Source organism: Dermochelys coriacea, chromosome 3 (assembly GCF_009764565.3).
Source record: "Dermochelys coriacea isolate rDerCor1 chromosome 3, rDerCor1.pri.v4, whole genome shotgun sequence".
NCBI lineage: Eukaryota > Metazoa > Chordata > Testudines > Dermochelyidae > Dermochelys > Dermochelys coriacea.
The window spans coordinates 61,570,654-61,596,419 of record NC_050070.1 but is presented as its reverse complement, the minus strand read 5'-3'; positions in this window follow the sequence as shown (position 1 = coordinate 61,596,419).

Genomic DNA, 25,766 nt, shown 5'->3' with positions numbered 1-25,766 from the left:
CTACATCCCAGAGCCCAGACCCCCCACCAGAGCCCTCACCCCCTCCCGCACCCCAACCCCTAATTTCATGAGCATTCATGGCCCACCATACAATTTCCATACCCAGATGTGGCCCTTCGGCCAAAAAGTTTGCCCATCCCTGTTTTAGAGCAAGGGTTGAATAAGCTGCAGTCTGAAACAAGGACTACAGACCTAATGACAATGATAACAAGGTCTAAAAATTAATATTTATTCTTTGTTATTGTGAACATCAAAGAGGAATGAAATGAGCCACTTTGTTTATGGTCTTCAGTTTGTTATGTTATGATGAACCAGTTGGATTTCAGGTGCGAAATTGCTGTTTCAGTTGCAAAAGGAACAGGAACTATTCCATTTATAATTTAAGCATTGATTTGTAACTGATGTTTTGTGATTCCTGAATGCAGTTAGTTGTTGGACTAGGCAAAATATGTTTGATTTGATTTTTTTTGATAAAGCTATAACTTTTTCAGTAAAAAGGGGAAGAGGCTAAGATGTGAAATATAATACAAACTGAAATAGTCTTTCAGTGGTGCAGATTTCAAAAGAGCCATGAAGTACAGCTGATTTGCTCTCCCTCTGGGTTTGTATTAAAGCCTTGGAGGGACTACAGAACGGCTTCTGTTCCTCAAAGCTTGATGGAAGAGAGGGACAGCTTAGCCTTACTATTAATTTTAAATAAATGAAGGTTAATGGCATATGCCCCAAAAATAATGTCTAAAAATATTCATTAAAATTATACAGCTAAAGAAGACAAATGATAGGCATGCTTTTTCTAGCAGGAGGAACCATTAGTTTCTACTTAAAAAGAATAAGGCTGTAATTCCCAGACTGGCAATAAACTGCATTAAATGAACTAAGCACAATAGGGACTGAAAATCTATATAGCACAGCAAGTTAAATAGTTCATTAAAAGCAAATATGTAAGTGGACACAAAACAGAGGCCTCTTTTCCCTTTCTCTCCCCAACTCTTTCCCCTCCTCCCCCCTCTGTAAAACGCAAACAAAAATCTTGAGTCCCAATTGTCACAGTTCAGGGCAACTGTACCTATATTTTCCCTTAGTGGTTCAGCAAAGGCACCTTCTCTCAGGCTTCCAGCTCCTCTGCATGGAGACTCATGTCTCTCCCCCTCCTGACCAGAGTACCTTCAGGATGAACAGTTCCCTGCCTTCACTGTGTTTTTCCCAGCAAGAGACAAGCTGCCTAAAGAAGCTACTCTTTCCCTCTCTTCAGAGATTAATAACAGAGTGATTGCCAACAGTTATAAATTACCACACTACTCTTCCTATCCTAGCTTCTTTATTCTTATTCTAGTTTTCTCTCTAATGCTTTGGGTAAAAGCATTAGAGAGAAAACATTAAAAACAATGAAAGAACCTACACTCATGCTAAGGAACTTATGTGACATATCCCTCCCCCCCCAACTGCCAGCTGGATCCAACATGGGCACACACACAGCTGTCTCCAACCTATAAGTCCTTCAAACTTTCTCCCCCAAAAGGGGTCTCTTTTGTGGTCACAAATTTATAATAGCCTCAGCTCACAACAAGAACCTAATCTTTTGGGCCCTCAGTAGGCCAAGTCCTTCCAACCCTTCCCTAATGATTGGGGCCCTCCATGGATCAGAGGCCATGTCTGTTTGCTGGATCAGGAAGAAGGCCCTGAATCATTTTAAACTTAAGCTATTTATTCAAAAGTCCTTCCTTTGTCTGTTGGTCCCTGGAGAATTCAGAATGGGTCTGAGAACTGTCCTTACGTAACAAGTGATCAGCAGACAACCCCTTAGGGCAAAGCTTCAAACACTGAGTTTATTGGTAGGAGGTTGCAATCCCCTCATCCCAAGTATTTCCTCAGAAATCCACTTCAAATGATTTTTGGGGACAATACATGTGAAGTTCCTAATCCTTCTCATAGACAGTCTCCTAGAGAAGTTTAATGCAATTCCACAGTAACACATATCCAATTGCATTTTTAATACAATGGACCCAAAGGTATTAAACTTAATTCAATAATGTTTATCTTAATTCCATAAGGTTTGTCCAGGATATTGTAATATATCTGTCACACCAATGAATCAACATTTTCATAGTGACAGGAGTAGAATGAATATACAGATACACACACAGTGTGTGTGTGTGTGTGTGTGTGTGTGTGTGTGAGAGAGAGAGAGAGAGAGAGAGAGAGAGAAATCTATGTTAAACGAACACTATTTTGGTTTCAAAGTCAAGTTTTTTAGTAAAAGTTATAAAATGCCTGTGTGATGCTGGCAGACCAGGTGTCAGCTCATGTCAAGGCCCCGGGCCTTATTGGACACTGACAAATGCATAGATGGAGACCAGTCTGGTTCACCTGTATGTTAGTGTTGCTGAAATAGATATTAGGATTATAAAAATGTGTTTAGACTTTATGGAATGCTTGTAGGATGCTGCATGTATTAATTCTACTTATAATATCTGTATCCCATCTTATAAGGTAATATTTAAATGTTTGTTCTGTAACTATAAAAATGTTTGCTAAGACTGTTTTAAATCCTCTTCCCCCACATACACAGAGGCCACAGGCATATTTCTGAACCAAAGGCCAACCCCTGTGAAATTTCATCCATGCTCCAAATCATGGGAGCACTAGATCCTCTCAAAGACAAGGTTGCCAGCATATTTTTTAACATGAGCAAAACAAGTAATTCTTGGAAACAGATGAATTGTTTTGGCTGAAATTTTCCATTAAGTTCAGGTTGAGTCAGACACTCAACAAGGAAAATTTTCATCCAAATAGGTTTGGCAAAATTACAGACAACTGAAAAAGGGACTTATAATAGGAAGTGACAAGCAACCTTAATAATACACAATGATACCACCTCTACCTACAGTCCAATATTATACATAGTGTGATGAGGCAAGACCAGATGGCTATAGAAAAGTAGTCCTTTTGGGATCCGGGAAGTGGGAGGGCAAATCCCGTCCACTGCTAAAGGATCCCCCTAGCCTAGAAGAGGGATCCACAGGACCTAGATTCCAATTAATTTCGGGGGACAACTAATGAAATAACAGGGACAGGAGTGTGGTCAAAGGGTCAAACGAAGGGAACCGGACGGGGATATAGAAAAGTAGTCTTATTGGGATCCGGGAAGTGGGCGGGCGAAGCCCATCCACTGCTAAAGGATCCCCCCCGCCTAAAAGGGGGATCCACGGGACCTAGATACCCAAAAATTCTGGGGGACAACTAATGAATAACAGGGACAGGAGTGTGGTCAAAGGGTCAAACGAAGGGAACCGGATGGGGACACCGAGCAGAGAACCCCGGACAGCACCCTCTGCTCCTCAAAGATGTCAAGGGAGTCAGAGGATGCCGCCCAGAGGAACTCTGCCCGTATACGTGAATGGACCGAGGATCGGAAATAGGCCCCACAGTCACAGGAGACTCCATCGGCCAACCTCCTCACTCTGGTTTTATAGATGGCCATTTTTGCTAGGGCCAGGAGAGGTTGACCAGGAGATCCCGTGACTTTGTGGGGCCACGGATAGGAGTGCATAAATGAGAAGGTGAGGGGAGAAGTGCAACTAAAAACGTAATAAAATATTGGTGAGGAGCCGGAATAGGGGCTGCAGCCTGGCACACTCCAAGTATATATATGCCAGGGTATCCTTCACACCGCAAAAGGGGCAGGTGTCTGGGATTGAGGTGAATCACGCCAAGTACACGCCCGTGCTCACGGCTCCGTGAAGGAGCCGCCAACTGACATCCCCGGCGGGCCTTGGAACTAAGATGGAATATAGGCTGGCCCACCGGGGCTCCTCACCCTCCAAAAGTTGGCAGGAGATCGCCCCATTTTGTATCGGGGTGGGACACGAGGGTGAGGGCGTGAAGGGTGTGGAGCACGAGCGTGTACAGATGTTTTCTTGGCGCAGTTTGAAAGCAGAACGGCTGCATCTCGTGCAGACGGCTTCTAGTGAAGGGGTGAGGGGGTTGGTTGGGTCCACGGGGCAGGGGTCCAATTAAAAGGTCCGGCGGGCCTGGGGTAGCGGGTGGGCGGGGCGTACGCTCGTGCAGGGCCTGGTCGAGATGAACCCGAGCAGCGGGCAGCAAAGCGGCCTTCACCTCCTGAAGTATGCGCCGGGGTGTACAAGGTCTGGAAAGCCCCGTGCGCTGAGCAAGCGTCAGGGGATCCAGCCAGTCTCCCCGGTCATAGTCCAGGAGGTCTCCGACTCTTGTGACCTCTGCCAGGATCAACCTCTGCTGCACCAAGCGGGACTCCGCCACCTGCACATGGAGCTGGGGGTTGTGTAGCAGGGGCTCCGCGAAGAGATCTGCCCCCTCTGTGGCCGCCATGGACCTGGTTGTTGAAAAGAATTTCCAGGTCTTGAGAAGGTCCTGGTAGAAGACCGGCAGCCCGGAGAGGTCTCGTGGAAGACCTCTCGGATGGAGATAAAGGAGCTGCCGGTCGTATCGGAGCCCTCGGAAGCGGCGCAGGAAGGCGTGCGCCAGTATGCTCCACGCCGGACTACCTGCACCATAAAGGAGTCTCTGCAGGGTCTGGAGGCGGAAGACATGGACCTGAGTAAGCAGACATTTTAGGCCCTGCCCTCCCTCCTCTAGAGGTCGATAGGGAACCCCTGCAGGGACCCAGTGCAGTCCTGACCAAAAGAACTCCAGAATCAATGTCCAGAGGTTGGCCAGGAAACCCGGGGCCGGGACCAGGGTGTTGAGCCGGTACCAGAGCATGGACAGGACTAGTTGATTAAGCACCAGCGCTCTCCCTCGAAGGAAGAGGCACCGGAGTAGTCCTGTTCATTTCTGGAGCCGCTCTATCACCCCGCCCTCTAAATTCTGCCAGTTCTCCGGTGGAGAGGGATGCGTGGCAGAAAGGTAAATGCCCAGATAGAGCAGCGGACCCGTGCTCCACTGGATGGCCTGAAGCACGGGTGGGAGGGAGCTCGCCTGCCGCCAGTCCCCTACCACCAAGCCAGAGCTCTTGACCCAGTTGACCAGCGCGGAGGAGGCTGCCGAATAGATGGCCTGGCAAGCCTCCACCTGCGCCAAGTCGTCCGGGTCCTGGACCACGAGGAGCACGTCATCAGCATACACCGACAGGACCAGCCGCAGCTCCGGCTCCCACAGCACCAACCCTGTCAACCTCCTTCGGAGGAGACAGAGGAAGGGCTCGATCGCTAGAGCGTACAGCTGGTCTGAGAGGCGGCACCCCTGCCGTACTCCTCGCCCGAAGCTGACCAGTTCGGTCAGGGTCCAGTTGAGCCTGACCAAACACTCTACGGAGGCGTACAGCACCCGGAGAAAACTCACAAACCTGGGTCTGAAGCCAAATGCTTGTAGAGTGCTCAGGAGATACCCGTGATCCACCCTGTCGAACGCCTTCTCTTGATCTAAGGACAGGAGGGCGAATGACAGACCATCCCTACATCCAAGTTCCAATAGGTCCCGGACCAGATATACATTGTTGAAGATGCTGCAGCCCGGGACGGTGTAGGTCTGGTCTGGGTGGACCACGTCCACCAGCACAGACCCTAGCCACAGCAAGATGGCTTTTGCCATGACTTTGTAGTCCATGCTGAGGAGCGAGACGGGACACCAATTTCATAAATCGCGGAGGTCCCCCTTCTTCGGCAATAAGGCCAGCATGGCTCACCTGCACGAAAGAGGGAGGACCACGCTCTGCAAAGACTTGGCCCAGACAGTGACTAGGTCTGAGCCCAGGACATCCCAGAACACGCGGTAGAACTCCACGGTCAGCCCATCCATGCCCGGAGATTTATTGGTGGGCATGCAACGGAGGGCTTCCGAGAACTCGGCCAGAATGAGAGGCAGCTCTAGCCAGTCTCGGTCGCCCACACTGACTGTCGGGAGCTCCTCCCACAGCACTCTGCAAGCGTTAGGATCGGTCGGATCTGGGGAGAAAAGGCTTGCGTAGAAGGCTCTCGCCCTCCCGCACATCTCCACCGGATCTGTGAGGGGGGTGCCATCTTCTGCCAGTAGGCAGATGACATGTTTTTTAGCCCCCCTCTTTCTCCAGGGCGTACAAGAAGCAGGAGCCGCGATCCATCTCCCGCAGGAGATTGCGGGATCGAACAAAGGCACCCCGGGCCCGATGGTCCTCGAAGGTCCAGAGCTCCTCCCGCTTCTCCCGGCACGCTCCGCAGAGGGGTGGATCCTCGGGGCTGGCGGCCAGACACCTCTCCAACTCTAAGACCTCCCGTTCCAACTGCTCTATCGCCGCATCCCTCCGCTGGCTGGCGCCCCCGGTGTAGTCACGGCAGAAGAGCCGGGCGCGCACCTTCCCTAGGTCCCACCACCGCCACGCCGAGGGAAAGGCACGCCGCTGCCCTCGTCAGGCCAGCTAGAACTCCCAGAAGGACACCACGAAGCCTGCATCCTCCAGCAAGCTGTTGTTAAAATGCCAATAGGCCGGCCCCGGCCTCCCCACGCAGAGGGAGGCTGTCACGGTGGCTATATGATGGTCAGAAAAAGGGGCCGGCTGGATGCTGGAGGAGTGGGCTCGTGAAAGATGAAAGCGTGATAAATAAATGTGGTCCAACCGGGAGTGGCGCGACCGATGGGCCTCCACCCGGACAAAAGTGAACGTGGAAGTGTCATCCGGGTGGTGGTTGCACCAGACGTCCACCAGGGAGTGGTGTTCGACTATCTCCTGGAGGACGGCGACGGTGGCCAGGCTCTGCTCGGTCCCCGAGTGGTCCCACTCCTCGAGGGTGATGTTAAAGTCCCCTCCCAGGACCAGGCACTCATGAGGATTCAAGGTGCCGAGGAAGGCGGACACCAGTTGACAGAATTGCAGCCGCTCCGGGCTCACTGCTGGGGCATAGATGTTGATGAGGTTGACTACGAGCCCCTCCGTGCTGACCCGGAGGTGCAGCAGACGGCCCGGCACAGCCTCGGCGACCCCCAGCACCTTGGGCCATAGGTCGGGGGAGAACAGGGTCGCCACTCCAGCTGTACGAACTTTGAGGTGGCTAAAGTAGACCCTGTCCCCCCAATCCAGGTGCCAGATGTCTTTGGCGGTCGGATCTGTGTGGGTCTCCTGCAGGAAAACCACAGAGTACCTCCCCTCCCGAAGAAAGGAGAGCACCTGGTACCTGTGGAGACCCATCCTATAGCCACGGGTGTTCAATGTTGCGATGGTAAAGGGTGCCATGAGGAGGGCAGGGGGGGATCCTCGCCGGCAGGGACGTTCGTGGCTCCCGATGGGCCGTGCAGCAGTCCGTGACCCACCGCGTAGGTGAGTAAGAAGTCACGGAAGAGGCGGACCCGCTGGTAGGCTGCGGCGCCCTGCCTCCCGGTCCTTTTCCCCTCCCCCATGAGGGCCGTTGCAGCCCGGAGGATTTGATTAAAGTCCCCCCATCGCTGGAGAGCAAGCTGTACTTTGTTGCAGGAGCCACGGACGTCTTCTAAAAACTCCCGCAACTCCTCTTGCAGCGCATGGGGGGCTGGGGTTATGGTCCGGTTACTCCCCGACTGGGCCCTTGATACAGCCCCGTGGCCCACCGAGACGGGCAGACAGGGTGCGGACCCCCGACGGGGCTCTTGATGGGTTGACCTGAATGCTGGGGCGATAGGGGGCGGCGGAGGGAGGATAGCAGCCCCTGGTGGGTCGGGACGGGTAAACACAAAGGCCGCTCGCTGGGAGTCATCTGTTGGCAAGGGGAAGGAGACAGTCCCAGGGGCGGCAATAACATCTCGGGATGTGGACGGGATAGCGAAAGGGGCAGGGGCAAGGTTAGAGATGAGATTTTGGGTGGGGAGAGGGCTCTCAGTGATGCTGGGCACAGGGTCTATGGTGGATTTGGCAGCCACGGCATCAGGGGGTGGACTCTCTTCTGTAGGACCCTCTCCTGGGAAGGAGGTCGAATGCTCCTCACCAACAACGGGTGCCCCTGGTGGCTCGGGTCCCGGCCGCGTGGCACTGGCTGTCACCTCAACAGGTTCGGCGTCCCTCAGTGGGGTGCCATCTGCAGCCGGGTTGATGGAAGAGTCCAGGGGCCCCTCTGAGGTGGGAGCAGAAGCAACGGTTAGGGGGAGGGAGCAAGGGGAAAGGGGGGCTGGAGTGAAGTCGCCTATATCGAGGCCCGCTGGCATAGGGTCGTCCTCCCCCTGGATAACCGGGGTCAGACCCAGGGCCTCGATCTCCTCGTATATTGATGGGAGATCAGTTTCCGCCACCCCGGGATTCTCCCTGCTGTCACCTGACACGACTGTTGCCTCGGGGCACACTGAGGTTTCAGATGGAGCCTCGGGGGCCTTGGAGGAGAGGGGAGGGGAGATACCACCTTCCAGTGCTGCCACGTCTTCCCCAGCCGGCACCGGTGGATGGAACACACCCGTGGGTAAAGCGGAAGGCTCGGCATTGGTGCCCCCCTTCCTGGTCTTCCGGGAGGCCTCGGCATCAGATGGGAGGAGCGGAGTTCAAGCCTTCCGCTTGCCCCGCTTCCCCTGGACTAGGGCCCAGCCCTCCATGGCATCATCTGGGGGCTGGCTAGCAGGGGTTGTGTCAGGGGGCAGAAGCGATGGCTCAGGGACTCGAGGGGGTAGCGGTGGGGCAGCACAAGGGAGAGAAGATTCCCCTTGGGGCGGGCCCTCTCCCATGCCCGGCGGTGTCTCTGCCGCACCCTCCTCCACAGGCCCCACCAGATTGCAAGCAGCGGGGGCGGGGTTCTCCCGCTCGTCTGGGCATAGTGGGGGAGGTGCCCCTTGGGCCTGAGCGGGAGCAATAGTGGACTGTGAAGGAGGAGGGGCGGTTTCAGGTGCCGGGCAGCCAGGGGCGTCGGCGATGACGGCGCCGGTGCCCTGCCGGGGCTCGGGGGTCTTGGGTGCCCCTTCTTCCCGGGCCAGGGGGCAGTCCCTCCGGACGTGCCCCATCGCCCGGCAGAGGTAGCACCGGGCCTCCCCCATGGATAATAATGAATAATGAATAATGCACCCGGTAACGGGCCCCCTGGTGGGGGACTAGGAATGACCCCTCCAGCGCCTCTCCGTCATACGCCACAGGTGGCAGTTGAAGCTGCACTTGCCAGCGCAATGAGAGGATGTGACAGAGGGCGGGGTCTTTGCAGCCCAACGGGAGAGGGCTGATGACAGAGATGGGCTTCCCCAGGGTAGAGAGGGCGGGTAACAGGGCAGCATTGGGAAGAAAGGGAGGGACAGAGGTCAGGACCAGGTGGACACCCAGGTCCTGTACCGGCTCTAAGGGGACAAAAACGCCCCCCACCGCCAGGCCCTTCTCCACCGCCTTCTGGGCGGTGGCCTCCGATGTTAAGAAGAAGACGACCTTGCCATACATTTTGGAGGCCGCCACAATGGCCATGGGCCCCACCACCCTCGCCAACGCCCGCACATAGGTCTCCACGTGGGTCGAGGCTGGCACCAGGAGGCAACGTATGCCGTGCTTCCTGGTCATGGTGGGAAAAAGGCCCCGGCCGCTATAGATGGTAGAGGAGGCGGTGGGCTGGAGAAATGATGTAGCGGCAGGCGGGGGGGCTGCCGCCACCTGGGCGTATGCTCTGGGGGCCGGGGGAGGGACACCTGCAGAGCTGGTGGAGGGAACAGCGGGGAGGGGCGCCCCAGCTGGAGATGGGGCCGGGGGATTGGGGGCAGCCCCTGCCATGGAGGGCCTCGTGTTTTTAGAGGGGCCCTTCCCCTTCTTCTTCCCCTGGTCCTTCCTGCTGGCTGTGGGGACTCCCCCTGAATCTGAGGGGGTGAGAGACGTGGCGGCAGTGGAGGTCACCCTGGTGCCCATCGCTGCTGGTGCCCCATGGTGGCAGATGGTTCAGCAGCGGAGGTAGAAGCTTGGGGGGGTGACGGAGGGGTAGGTGGGGGAGGGGGAGCTCGGGCTGCTGGAGAGGTCCCACCGGTCTCATCCCCCGCCATCATGAGCAAGGAGGAAAGGGGGAACACCAAAAGGAGGAGGGGAGAGGGGAAGCAGGTCGACCACTCCTCCCCGCTAGGCTGCACGCAGGGGAGGAGGGCGCCAAAAGGGGTGGGCTGGACGGGGGGCAATCTGGGGTTAGGGGTCAGTCACCGACACAAGGTGGAATTCTGGCTCCTCTTGGTGCACTAGGGGAAGGGGGGATAGAACAACATTGGGGGTGCAGTGAAGAGGGTTGTAACTGAAATGGGGAATTGCATAAGCGCATGGGAAGGGGGCATGGGCACACGGAGCGAGGGGCTAAGCAGTCTGGAGTTAGGGCAGGGAAACCAAGGGGCTAGCTTCAGAGGCTGGGGCGGGGCAAACAAACAAAGGCTGCAGAAGGAAATGGGCGGGGCAGGCAAACAAACTGAAGCTAGTACGGGGGGCTGGGACAAAAGGGGGGGCAAAGCTACAAGTGGCAAATGGGGCAGGTAGTAAAGGGCAAGCTGGGGGGTAGACAGTCCGGGGGGGGGGGGCACGTGCACCCACATGTGCTTGCACAAGTCTTTTTAAGCTGGCTGCTGCTTCTGGTCCAAAAGGTATATATAGGGCATGGCAAGCCAAGCAAGCAGCTGAGTCCAAAGGCAGGAGCTGAGGCAGATGGTATACAGCCAGTCGGGATGGTGGAGGGGGCAGTGGTGGTGGTAGTAGTGGTGGGGATTGGGGGGACACACAGATGGATTGGGGGGCAGCTCCACGCCACACCCCCTGTGTCCCTGGCAACACAGTCAAGACCCCCACCACAAGAGCACAGTTTGAAAATTACTCAGTCTTAGGCCCCCTCCACGGTGGTCTGCAGAGTCTCTAGGTGCTCCCCCACTGGTAGATGATCCTCTTCTTCTCCTCCTCGGGCTTCAGCAGCTCCAGGCAGTGGCCTCTGCAGCAGCAGCAGCTCCAGGAACTCCAGGTGGTGATCCAGGCAGGCAGAAAGGACCCCTCTCAGGTGGTGGTGGTGGTGGTATCCACAACAGCAGTGGCTGGGATCCCTCACTCCTCCTCTCTGGGGAGTGGACTAGCAGCCCCCACCCCTGGGCTGCAGTTGCAGCAGTAGCAGCACCCGAGAGTGGGGGGTCCAGCAACCAGGTAGCAGAGAACGGGGGTGGTGATGTCTGGCCCAGCCAGGGGAGCAGCTGTAGCAGCAGGGAGAGCTTAGGTCCTAGCAGCAGCAGGAGGAGTAGCAGCTTCCCACCTCCCTCCAAGCTAGAAGGCTATGGGGGGGAGAGAGAGAGAGAGAGAGAGAGAGAGAGAGAGAGAGAGAGATTCGCTCCAGGCTAAACAAATCCCTGGTACCAGGTTAAGTTAAATGGCAGCTGCTCCAGGTCAATTAAGACACCTGGGGCCAATTAAGAACTTTCCAGAAGGCAGGGAGAAGGTGAGGTTGATTGGGATACCTAAGCCAATCAGGGGCTGGCTGAAACTAGTTAAAAGCCTCCCAGCCAGTCAGGTGGAAGTGCATGTTAGGAGCTGTGGGAGGAAGTTGTGCTGTTGGAGAGGCTGAGTAGTATACACCATATCAGGCACAAGGAAGGAGACCCTGAGGTAAGGGTGAAGTGGAGCTTGAGGAATTGAGGGCTGCTGTGGGGGAAGTAGCCCAGGGAATTGTACATGTCATGTTTCTAAAAGGTCAGCTACCATAGCTGATACTATTAGGGTCCCTGGGCTGGAGCCCGGAGTAGAGGGTGGACCTGGGCTCCCCCCTCCCTTACCCCCTGATTAATCACTGAGACTGGGAGACAACAGAGACTGTGCAAGGACGGATAACTTCTCCTCACCTCCCTCGCTGGTTTATGATGAAAATGGCTCAGTAAACTGTGACCCTTGTCTCTAGAGAAAGAAGGGTTATGTGGAGGGTCACAGTGAGCCTCTGAGGCTAGTGAAATCTGCCAGGAAATGTGGGACTCACAGAGACAAGGACAGAGCTTTGTCACAATACACACACGTGCATATTCATTCTACTATTGTTCCTATGAAAAGTTGAAGAGAAAAATCACATCTCAGAGACTCCAAAACTTTTCATCCATAAATCTGTTCCATTTGGGGTACATTTTCAGAATAGTAGCCTCCATTTTGTGCCCACATTTTTTGCATCCACCATTACACTGAAGGTATAAAATCGAATAGTTACATCTCCAGTTCTCTAATCAGCAGATTTCAAATAAGGTAGAAGTATAACAGCTCATATTTTACACCTACAATTCATATCAAAAGTGCAAATATGAGCAAACAAATTTTGCAGATGAAATTTGCACCTGAAAATCTGGCCCTGAACCAAATTTAAATAAACTTGATTCTTCCAATACATACTTACAGGGAGGGAAAGGGTCCAATTTTTTTGTAAGAATAGGTTAGTAGACCAGAATATAAGTGTGATTTCCCCCCCCCCAAAAAAAAAGGATTCCAGGATTTTAACCTGACTCAGGTACAGATTCCTTCTTTTGTCTTGGGCGAAATACATCTGTCTCAGTTCCCTCACGTGAAAAATAAGGATAATGACACTTACTTAACAATCTCACAGGGTGAGGTATTATTTTGAGGATTAATTAGATAGTGCTTTTCATATTGAAAGCATTTAAGGACACTATGTAATTATAAAGCCATTGAAAGATTTCAAATAATCTTGTTGTTGATCATTGTATATGGAGCCATTTTCCTACAGAAGGGAGGGTATGGACTTAGATACAAATGTGCAGAATCATGACATTGTCATAAGCAATTTACATAGATGTTTACACTGTGATGCTAATGATAACACTTCACATGCACACATTCACAGAACAATATTACCTTCTGTCATAAATATAAAGGGAAGGGTAAACACCTTTAAAATCCCTCCTGGCCAGAGGAAAAACCCTTGCACCTGTAAAGGGTTAAGAAGCTAGGATAACCTCGCTGGCACCTGACCAAAATGACCAATGAGGAGAGAAGATACTTTCAAAAGCTGGAGGGAGGGAGAGAGAAACAAAGGGTCTGTCTGTCTGTGTGATGCTTTTGCCAGGGACAGAACAGGAATGGAGTCTTAGAACTTAGTAAGTAATCTAGCTAGATATGCGTTAGATTATGATTTATTTAAATGGCTGAGAAAATAGGCTGTGCTGAATAGAATGAATATTCCTGTCTTTGTGTCTTTTTGTAATTTAAAGTTTTGCCTAGAGGTATTCTCTATGTTTTGAATCTAATTACCCTGTAAGGTATTTACCATCTTGATTTTACAGAGGTGATTCTTTTTACTGTTTCTTCTATTAAAATTCTTCTGGTAAGAAACTGAATGCTTTTTTCATTGTTCTTAAGATTCAATGATTTGGGTCTGTGGTCACCTATGCAAATTGGTGAGGATTTTTATCAAACCTTCCCCAGGAAGGGGGTGCAAGGTTTTGGTGAGGATTTTGGGGTGAAAGATGTTTCCAAACAACGCTTTCTCAAAAATAAACCCAGTTAAATGTTTGGTGGTGGCAGTGGAAGTCCAAGGGCAAAGGGTAAAATAGTTTGTACCTTGGGGAAGTTTTAACCTAAGCTGGTAAAAGTACGCTTAGGAGGTTTTCATGCAGGTCCCCACATCTGTACCCTAGAGTTCAGAGTGGGGAAGGAACCTTGACACCTTCTGTTACTAATAGAAAGATAATCGTTCTAAGAGGGCAGTTAGATGCCAACATTGGTGCAATCAGGAATTTCTAAGGCATCAGGGGAGCCTTTAAGAGCCATTCTTATTTCTAAACTACTGCTTTTTGCTGTCTGGGAAAGGCAGGAGAATAAAAATCATACACACAAAGAGCAGTTATCACTGTTTACTGTACTGGGTTTAAATATTTGTCTTATAACTACTACATTCTCTAAGTGTTTCTGATACCAGCAGGTTTCAGTGTCGTAAAACTAGCTTATAGTTTAGTCCCAACATGGACTAAATCATCATAGCTTCTTGGGCTGAAGATATCTAAATCAGCTTTCAATGTGCCACAGAGTCTTTATACTCTCTCTATCCAATTTCTATAGCATCATAGATTGTTTCTGTGCCTGGTTCCTCTATAAAATTGTGTGGCAATCCCCAAATATCAGCAGAGGATCCACCTTAGCTTCATGAAAAAGAAAAAAGGAAACCAGCAGCAAACAACATTTTGATATAAACAGATTTCTAAGTGTTTAGACTTTATGGAATGCTTTTAGGATGCTGCATGTATTAATTCTACTTATAATAGTTGTATCCCATCCTATAAGGTACTATTTAAATGTTTGTTCTGTAACTATAAAAATGTTTTAAACTATAAGACCGTTTTAAACCCTCTTCCCCTACATACACAGAGGCATATGCCACAGGCATATTTCTGAACCAAAGGCCATCCCCTGTGAAATTTCATCCATGCTCCAAATCATGGGAGCACTAGATCCTCTCAAAGATAAGGTTGCCAGCATATTTTTTAACATGAGCAAAACAAGTAATTCTTAGAAACAGCTGAATTGTTTTGGCTGAAATTTTCCATTAAATTCAGGTTGAGTTAGACACTCAACAAGGAAAATTTTCATCCAAATAGGTTTGGCAAAATTACAGACAACTGATATACTCTGCTTTTGCTAACTCTGATATACTGGTATATGTGTGACACTATGTACCTCAAAATAGCACCCTGGAACCCCCATATTCACCATTGTCATATGGTTATGATATGTTCAGTACAAAGTATGCCTTGTGAGGTATCACTTAAAAAGCCTGATCCATTGAACATTACTATCATGTTTGACTGCATGTACTATTATCGTTTGTGTTCCTGCCTGGCTGAAGGAGCAGCAGGACCATAGACAGACCATAGACAGTTGCTGGCAGGGACTAGGGAGCAACAGGGAGCTCCTGGCTGGCTGCTGGGACTAAAGATAGAAAAGCTGGGGCCAGAAAGGGCAATGTCTCCAGGGTGAAAGCACTGGGGGCTTGGTCCCATACCAGGGTTGAAGGCTAGCCAAGAAGGGGCTGTGGGACTGAATAAGTACTGAGCCCAGAGAGGGTAGCAGGAAGACAGCATCTCAAAGGAGGCGGCCTTGCGGGGACAGCCCCATACCAGGACTATTTAAAGACTGAGCCTGGGGAGGCCTACAGAGATACTAATGGAGGGGTAGTGGAATAGGTCCCTCATGGACTGTATACCCCAGATGGGGTCTGCTTTGTTTCACATACAGACTCTGTGTGTGTGTGTGTGTGTGTGTGTGTGTGTGTGTGTGTGTGAGAGAGAGAGAGAGAGAGAGAGAGAGAATTATTGAAAATCCATATGAGTAACTACTGGCAGAAGTCACCACAGACTAAAAGAGTGCAGGCACACACGCTTGATCAGGGGATGCTCGTGAGAGCTGGGTGCTGCCCTGTTACAACATGGCAATAAACTCAAGGCCGATGTGCCTTCATATAAATGCAAACAATTTTAATCAAGGAAAATCCAAAACCTTTTTCCTACCAAAGTTAATGAGAGTTTTGCTATTGACTTCACCTGGTCAATAGAGAAAAGCATGATATAGATATTGTTATTGTTCTGTGTTTGGAACTCAGTAGTTGGCTTATTGAAGACATGCTGTCAAATAGCTATAAAATTAAATATAAAATCATTTCCCCCTCTTCATTTGGAACATTTTGCAGCCATCTTTCCCAAAGAAGATCTGTACTTTTGTGAATGTTTAATTTTAGCAGTAATGTTTTTAGGAGTTCAGAATATAGCATCATGGAAACACTGACTGATATATTGCAAATTGTATCATCATTATGTTATAGTTTCAGTGAGCTAGAGACATAGAATGTTTTCAGTTAACTGAGCAAAGGAAAACAAAACAGGCTAAAAACCTTGTTAAACATAATTGCCTCATTCTCCATGCAAACCAGGTTGGTTCGTCAAGGTCAAATACAAATAGATACAATCGTGCTGGGTACACATCATTTTACATGCAACCAAGCATTCACCTTTTTTCCCTGTCTGAATAATCACACACTTTAAAACACTACACACATTTTTAGGAAGAAAAGAACAAAAAGGCCTAAAGAAGCAAGCAAAAGAGGAAACTCAGACAAAAAACCTCACATGAATGTGGTAAGGCCTATTCATGTCCATTTTGGTCAATTTCATGGTCACAGGATTTTAAAAATCGTAAAGTTCATGATTTCAGCTATTTAAATTTGAAATTTCACAGTGTTGTAATTGTAGGTATCCTGACCCAAAAAAGGAGTTGTGTGTGTGTGTCTGGGGGGGGGCAGGGTGTCACAAAGTTATTGTAGGGGGATTGCGGTACCGCTTACCCTTACTTACCCTGCTGCTGATGGTGCTGCTCCCTTCAGAGCTGGGCAGCTGGAGAGTGGTGGCTGCTGGTTAGGGTTGCCAACTCTGACTGAAGCTATTCCAGGAAATTTTTTTCCCCAACGTGATATAATGTCATTAAAATATCCTATGAATATCAAGTCACCAGGAGATCGATGCCGATTCCAGGAAACTCCAGGCCAATTCTGGAGGGTTGGCAACCATACTGCTGGTCGGTAGCCCCGCACTGAATACAGAGTTGTGCCAGCAGCAGCGCAAAAGTAAGGATGGCATGATATGGTATTGCTAGCCTTACTTCTGTGCTGCTGCCTGCAGAGCTGGGCCCTCAGTCAGTAGCTGCCACACTCTGGCCACCTAGCTCTGAAGGCAGCAGCACAGAAGTAAGGGAGGCAGGGTATGGTCTTGCCACCCTTACTTCTGTGCTGCTGATGGCAGGCCACTGCTTTCAGAGCTGGACACCTGGCCAACAGCCGCCACTCTCTGGCCGCCAAACTTTGAAGGCAATGCAGAAGTAAGGGTGGCAATACTGCAACCCCCCTGCAACTCCCTTTTGAGTCAGGACCCGCAATTTGAGATACACTGGTCTCCCCCATGAAATCTATTTAGTGTAGGGTAAAAAAGCACACAAAAGACCAGATTTCATGGGAGGGGACCAGATTTCACGGTCTGTAACGCGTTTTTCATGGCCACGAATTTGGTAGGGTCCTACACATGAACCTCTAACGAGCATCAAAGATGGTGGTGATGGAAAAGTTGGCAGCATTTAGAATGAATCACATAAAATATTTTTAGAAAGCATTAATTTTCCAGAACAAACCCAATAAAGCAAAAGAATCCATGACTAGAGACTACACCTAACTCAGGCAAACTTAAGTAAGTTAATCAAATGGCATCTTATTGTGCCTGGGTGTTAGCAATTGAATAATTAGTTAAATTCTGTTTTTATTGCTTCATTTCAGATCCTTAATGTCTTTTTTTCATATAACATTTTCTGTGTTCCTCTTCGTTTTAAGTAATTTTATGTAGGTTATATACATTTATGTTATGACTATATATATATATACATACACACACACCAATCAATTACTATGCTGTGTTGAGGTATTGTAGTTCTAGATGATGGACAAGGGTATCAAAATTCTCTAGTGATATAACTGGCAATCTGGGGTGCGAATGCAGTGCAGGTAGACATACTCATGCTAACACAGTGAAAAATAATATAGATGGAGAGGCATGGGCTTCAGCAATGTGCGTAAGTACCCAGGGTCCCTGGCATGCTTGAAATGCGACACTGAAACCCATACCACCACATATACATGAATGTTCTTTGCCATGCTAGTGCAGATAAAGCTAGCATGGGTACCCAAGCCGCAATTACACCTCAGATTGCAATGTAGACAAATCCAATGACTGGTAATGACATACAGGACCACATTTACCTGCAGGCTTCAGCCTTCCCTCCATGGCTCCAGTCCTGCAAGGAGCTGAATGCTCAGATGAAGTCTCTCGGGGGGAGATTTTCAAAGACACAAATGGCAGTTAGGTGCCTAACTACCACTGACTTTCAGTTAGGAGCTATAACTCCCAGGGTATGGAAGCAGCAGGGACTATGGAAGACACCCAAGAAGACTCAGAGTACAAGGACAATGTGATTCTGCATCTTTACCTGGGGGAGCAGGTTCAATAAGCTCCCTCCCACATGATGAAGGTCTCAGATGGGGAAGATAAGAGAACACAGGTGTAGAAATCTTACAGTTAGTCGTATAAGGAAAAGTTAGAGATCCTCTCATGGAAGATTGCAAAGTCTCTGGTGTCTTCCCTTTCCCCACACAGAATCATGATGCACAAGTCAGGGGGGTGAGGGTGGGAGAAGGATCGGTCTGGCGATCAGATAAAAAACAGTGTGGTATCCTTTTCCAGTTGTCTGAGGCGAGGGGCTGTGGTACTCAGTTGAATCTTCAGGAAACTAATAAAGTTGCATTGTTTCCTTCTTTCCCTGTCCACTTCACTGTATTTAGCAGGTCCAGGGGCCAGATTTTCTGGTGAAGCCGGGGTGGGGTGGGGGTTCATGGCTCAGATCTCCTTCTGCATGAAATCTCTGTATCCTAGCGCAGAATGTAGTCAATTTCCATTCAAACTGCCTCCCAATCCTGTAAGCAAAATTTCAGCAAAATTCCTGTTGCAGCAAAAGCTCCAGCTCATTCTTCAAGTTCACTGGCAGTGGCAATCTGCTTGTCCCACCTTCATAGCTGACCAAACCCCTTCATTCTGCAGTATGCAGAGGGATGACCATCAGCACAAACATCTCTCTGGTATAGATTGCCAAATCTCCTCCACAGGACTGGAAAACAACCTCTCTTTGCCATTCTGGCACTTGGAGAATATGTTGTCCAACTGTTGGCCAGCCTTAAGGAAAAGTGTTGTCAACTATTAACATAGCCCCCGGAAGGAATTACCCCACCTTCCCTAGAGACTGTATGAGCATTTTACATTGTTAGTACAGCGTCCTCACCATTAGTAGCCTCTGCACCTCCCTCAGGGGCTGCAAAAGTTGTCTGAGAAGCAAGGATAGAGAGACAGTTACATTCCTGGAATTCTGAAAAATATCAAAACAGTGGCCTTATACAGCAAAATTATGTCAAATGGGGGGAATTTCTTGGCTTGTTCTAAGGGCCAAAACTAGAATGATCTTCTTCTCCATGAATTGGCAGGACCTATGGCTCCGAAGAGCAAAACCATACTACCAAGAGGGCAGAAGTAGCATCCCAGGGACAGAAGAGGTGGACAGAGAAGGACCCTGGAGGAGCTGCTTATTGGGATGGACAGGAGAAACCAGGAATAGTTTGAATTCCTCTGAGCATGGGAGAAGCAGTCTCGTACACTTATGAATCGGTTCATGGAGCTGGAGACATGCCACAGGGAATGAGAACAGTCCCTACTGGAGAGGCTAATTGCACTTGTGGCTAAAAGAATACACCATCCATCTGCTGCTGAGGCCCCAGAACCAGCCCAACAACTGCTGCCGCCTCATCCTCCATCTGCTGCCCGGGATGTTGCTGAGCTTGTAGCTCCTGTGCCAAATGAACCCCTCTCCCACAACTGACCAGTAAGAGAATGCCGAGCCTGCAGGAGCTCCTGAATGCACCATGTACCAGTGCCAGCCCCCCAAGCAAACAGTCATAAGCTTGTTTAAAGAGTATGTGTGCCCAATAAGAAGTTTCTCAAAAAGGGTGAATAGTGTAGACAAAAACATTGTACAATGACCACATACTTGGATGCCACCCTGCACAGCATAAACCCAGTCTCAGGGGGATAACCCAATGGCGATGCTCTGTTATAACCATCTTTAATGTATGCAATGTCACACAAACAAACAGCTAGCGACCTTCAGCTACCATGGAACAAAACCACACAAAACTAAGTAGTCCCATAAGTATAAACCAATGTGCCCTCATGTGCATTTCCACATCCTGTACAGGATGTAAAGGTGTATCTTGGGACAGGCTGATGTCATCCTCTGCCTCCCTACTGTTCCAAGATGTGTGCAAATATGGTATCCCTGATTTCCTGTGCCCACTGGGAACTAGGACCATTGTGCACATGGGCTGTATCTAGCTGCCTGTACAGAGTTTGTAAATCAGACTTGTCCTGAGCTGACTCAGGATGGAAACACTCCCCTTTACCCTCACAAATATTATGACGTGCACAACAGGTGACAAATATATCAATGGCAATTGCCACATAGGCAGTGCCAACCATGTCCCCTTGGTCATAGGTATGGGGAGCATGCACAAACATAAATATGATCCAGTACTCGGATATGTGTGCAAATGTAGACAACACCTAAAAGAGGGGCCAAATTTTCAAAGGTGCCTTCCACCAGCCTCCATTTTTTACTGTAAAGTGAGGCGTGTGAGTGCAGTTTTCCCCCTTACTATAATGTGCATGTATGAATAGTAAAATTTAGTTTCATGAAATCTATTTGTGATCAGTGTGTTTGTAATAAGTTTTATGCATGTAAATTTTGTCACAAGCATTCAAGTGATAGTTGCCGTGCCTGTACACACAAACTACACAGCCTACAAATTTGCTTAGCTATACAGAGGACATGTTTCAAAAATTTGGTCCAACAGGTCTTCCTTTTTAATTATTCATAGTAATTAAAAATGCCCAAACCAATCTACCTATGCAGCTGTAAAAAAAGAAAAATAAATCTGTTTGTCAGACCAACACAAATAATTATGCACAAGTTTAACCTTACAAATACCAGTTTGTAAAGGCCAGGTTGAGAGACCTCCAAAGTAGCTTAAACTTCCAGCATATACAGCAGCATTAAATGGCAATGCTATAATTAGGTTACCACGTTTTGATTGTTATGTTTGTGGTGATACAACAATACTGATACATAATATATACATGCTTTGTAAGAAATCTCCCATGAGATCTTGCACTGAGCCACTTTTCTATTGTTTCCATAGTAAATAATGTCTGCACAAAAGTTCATTAATTAACAGAGGATACATTTGTATCCTAGGACATATTATATCTTTAATCTTTAGCTAAAATTCCTCACTGACTTCACTTGGGATTTTGGTTTAAAAATTAACTATGGTGCTTTTAATTCAACTGAAACGAAGATATTTGGAACTTTGTTTCAGTTCATGCCTGTGATTGCTCTACCTAAATACATACTTATCTTTTGAAGTTCATATACTTTTGTTCAGTTGGAAATATTTCTAAAACAGTGCCCTCCTGTGTGTATGCACTGAGAACGATAGAAGGTTTCCAAGAATTGTTTTAAACTGCACTCAGCTTTGAAGGATCTGGTATTATGGTTGGTGCTGCATTTCTTAATAATATTGTAATTATTTATGTGGAACAAAAGACAAAATGAGATATTATTTCCTACAACACTGTCTCTTTAAAATGACTAGAGAAGTTAGGTGGCATATTCTAGACTACCATCACACTGGCCCAAATGATGTGTCAAATATGGCAGAGATGCTAATGATTAAGGATACGATTTTCTCAGACTTCTGTGACTTCTATGACTTCAGCCCCACCGTAAGAGCAGGGTTGGAGTGGCTCTCAGATCCCCCTCTTGCCCAGGGCTGGAGCAGCTCTGTCAGTCCCCAGGGACTGGAGAGGCTTGGAGCCCCCCACCCCCACCTCACCAGCATTCATTTATTACCCACAACCTGTCCGTGACTTAGATGAAAAATTCCGGTGACAAAATCTTAACTTTACTAATGATTCTTACTGCTGAGATGCAGCTTATAAGCAGCACTTTTCCCTGACTAGACATAATACTGTATATGTTAGAAATTAGAGTATGAAAAGCTAATGTCATATGCATATGCTAACAACATAATTAATTCTCTTCTATTATCCCCTGCAGATGGCATCCATGAAAGATAGAACCAAAATCCTGATTATTTGCAAATATTGGAAATATCTTATTTTAAGGCTCAGTTTAGGCATCCCCATCTTTCAATCATTACATCCAAAGGACCACTATATCTGCAGCTTAAAAAAAAAAAAAGAAACTCCTAAAAATCACACACGTACAGACTCAAAATTTCCATGTTGCCAAAGAACAGCAAGTTTTAGAAGTCATTTAAAACCCATTTCAGGTAAATCAAATAAATATTCATTCTAATTAGCACTCTCACAAGTTGTAACATTCTTTACCTGGAGCCAAGTAACATCAAAGAGACATGACATTCTTTTCTGCCTTAGATTTATTTTTCCCCAGAGAAAATGCTTCCATGCTGATCCTTGTAACTTTTACTCCCACTGGCTAGTGAAGGATGCCAACAGGAACTAACTTTTGGAAAATAAGATTCGATTCATATACTCAATCCTTCACCAGTAATAAGATTGCTAATGAATAATCATAACACATGTATTGGTCAGAGGCTTTGCATATGTTAATTTGCACTACAAACTATCACGAGTTAAACAATTTCACTGTATTTCTCAGCAGAACAGTGTACAGCATATTTCATACAAGCACATGCATATACACTCATTAGCCTGTAGAGTAAAAGCCACATCACTGAAATGTTTTTGTAAATCTGTATTTCTCCCATAAACAAATACTAGTATATAGTTATACATAAGAATGGCCATACTGGCTCAGACCAATGGTCCATCTAGCCCAGTATCCTGTCTTTCAACAGTGGCCAATGCCAGGTGCTTCAGAGAGAATGAACAGAACAGGTAATCATCAAATGATCCATCCTCTGTTGCTCACTCCCAGCTTCTGGCAAACAGAGGCTAGAGACACCATCCCTGCCCATCCTGGCTAGTGCAAATCATTGTAACTCTCGTTATCAACAGCATGCATCTGTGTGCATAGACTTGGGTGCACAGCTGTTTGAAAACTGGAACCTTTTAAAACATTGTTATACAGCTGGATAACAATGAATAGTTCATCAGTTAATACAAGAATAATATAATAAACCCAAACCCCTCCAATTCTCTGCCAACTCCTTCCCTAAAAGTATGGTATATTTTAAACTCAGCATCTAGTAACACCACAACTGCATATCTCCGATACAAACAGAAGTCACATTCCCTTAGTCATGTGTGCTGATGTAAATACTGTCAACTGTTGGGATTTCCTCCAAGACCTCTTTCCACTTGGCTTCAACTCCAGACTTCATCACTCAGGTATCTTTATTTAGCATACAACATTGCTACACTGCGTTGATCAGACTCAAATGCAAGGGGGTCAATGTCAAGTACATCACAGCTCCAAAGTTACACAGAAACCCTCTGCCTTTATATACATTTACACATCTCGTTGCATTTACTACACATTGCATCACAGATTTTTGGATTGGCTTGGTTACTTTGAACCAATCCTTGTGCAGCATGCTCTGTCCAGCTACCTACTCTTTACCTCATCTCTATATTCCTAATGTATTTTATCCATTGTTATCTTGTTTATAGTAAATGGTTCCCTCAGTGATCTCCCTCTTATCTTAGCTGGTTCAGACATACTGTCTTTTTAGCATAATGACCTATTTACTTATCTTATTTAGCACAAATGTCCATTTTCAGCCTGATGACTCATTTACCTCCCTAATCTTATCTTCCAAAGGATGAGGCCTCCCCCAATGTTAGGCCAGGTCTATTCACATTCCACTGCCCGTTTCTCTTTTTTAATACTAGCATGTGTTTCATTTACATCATATTCCTGTTTTTCTGTGCTCTCTTTTACAAGTTTATTACCCAGCAACACACAGAATCATAGAATCATAGAATATCAGGGTTGGAAGGGACCTCAGGAGGTCATCTAGTCCAACCCCCTGCTCAAAGCAGGGCCAATCCCCAACTAAATCATTCCAGTCAGGGCTTTGTCAAGCCTGAACTTAAAAACTTCTAAGGAAGGAGATTCCACCACCTCCCTAGGTAACCCATTCCAATGCTTCACCACCCTCCTAGTGAAAAAGTTTTTCTAATATCCAACCTAAATCTCCCCCACTGCAACTTGAGACCATTACTTCTCGTTCTTTCATCTCCTACCACTGAGAACAGTCTAGATCTATCCTCTTTGGAATCCCCTTTCAGGTAGCTGAAAGCAGCTATCAAATCCCCCCTCATTCTTTTCTTCCGCAGACTAAACACAATCCCAGTTCCCTCAGCCTCTCCTCATAAGTCATGTGTTCCAGTCCCCTAATCATTTTTGTTGCCCTCCCCTGGACATTTTCCAATTTTTCCACATCCTTCTTGTAGTGTGGGGCCCAAAACTGGACACAGTACTCCAGATGAGGCCTCACCAATGTCGAATAGAGGGGAACGATCACATCCCTCGATCTGCTGGCAATGCCCCTACTTATACATCCCAAAATGCCATTGGCCTTCTTGGCAACAATGGCACACTGTTGACTCATAACCAGCTTCTCGTCCACTGTAACTCCTAGGTCCTTTTCTGCAGAACAGCTGCCTAGCCATTTGGTCCCTAGTCTGTAGCAGTGCAAGGGATTCTTCCATCCTAAGTGCAGGACTCTGCACTTGTCCTTGTTGAACCTCATCAGATTTCTTTTGGCCCAATCCTCTAATTTGTCTAGGGTCCTCTGTATCCTATCCCTACCCTCCAGCGTATCTACCTCTCCTCCCAGTTTAGTGTCATCTGCAAACTTGCTGAGGGTGCAATCCACACCATCCTCCAGATCATTAATGAAGATATTGAACAAAACTGGCCTGAGGACCGACCTTTGGGACACTCCACTTGATACTGGCTGCCAGCTAGACATGGAGCCATTGATCACTACCTGTTGAGCCCGACAATCTAGCCAGCTTTCTATCCACCTTACAGTCCATTCATCCAGCCCATACTTCTTTAATTTGCTGGCAAGAATACTGTGGGAGACAGTGTCAAAAGCTTTGCTAAAGTCAAGAAACAACACATCCACTGCTTTCCCCTCATCCACAGAGCCAGTTATCTCATCATAGAAGGCAGTTAGATTAGTCAGGCATGGCTTGCTCTTGGTGAATCCATGCTGACTGTTCCTGATCACTTCCCTCTCCTCTAAGTGTTTCAGAATTGATTCCTTGAGGACCTGCTCCATGGTTTTTCCACGGACTACGTTTTCTTAGTTTGGATTTCATGGTTCTATATGTCCCCTCAACCTGTGCTGCTGTTGCTAGATGATAGAGAATGTGAAACTTGTGACTGATGGCTTGTCCTGCTTAAGTCACAGCCAGTTAGCCCTCACTCTAGCACCAGTTCATACAGACGCTGGAATATATATTCCACAACTCCAGCCAGACCAGCCCTGAGGGAGACAGAACTGGGAGTTGTCAGCATACTAAATGCTTTGCAGCCTGTGTCTCCTCAATTACCTTCCTAGTGGCTCTGTACACGGACTGAACAGGAAGGGGAAAAAATATAGACATCTGTGGTACCCTGGAAGAAATTATCCTCAGGTCAGCCAAAAAAAACCCCCAAAACATAAAAAAACCCAACCAACCAAACAAAAAAACTAACTGTCCACTGCTGCCCTCTGGGTTTTCTCAAAAAGGTAATAATGAAGCTATGAAAGAAAAAAAAGTTCATTATAAAAGTCCTACCAAACTTTCACTAGAAGGTCAGTTGGAAGAACAACTTTATCCCGAAAGGGGATTCCATTTTGAAAATCTCCCTCGCCCCTCCAGATAGGTGCAACCAACCTCAAACGGTGACATAGGGTACCTGCAATTTATCTAGCTAAAACTTGGAGAAGAGTGTATTTGTTTAGATTGTGTCAGTTCTGCAGCAATCGGATTTTGCAGTTTTTCTGCATCTGATTTATCTTAAATAAGGCAAATCAGAGACATTTATGACCCTTAATGCATTAACTTGCTTAATGAATTTCTGACTTATTATGGTATTTAAGAGGTCCCTTTGCATCAGTACAGTACAACATCTTAATGAAGTGACGTTTCCTGGAGGAATCTAGGATTTTTTTCAGAGAAGTATATGTGTATGCATACACCCCCCCCTCCGGCCCCCCACACCAGAACTATAAAACCAATTAGTGTGT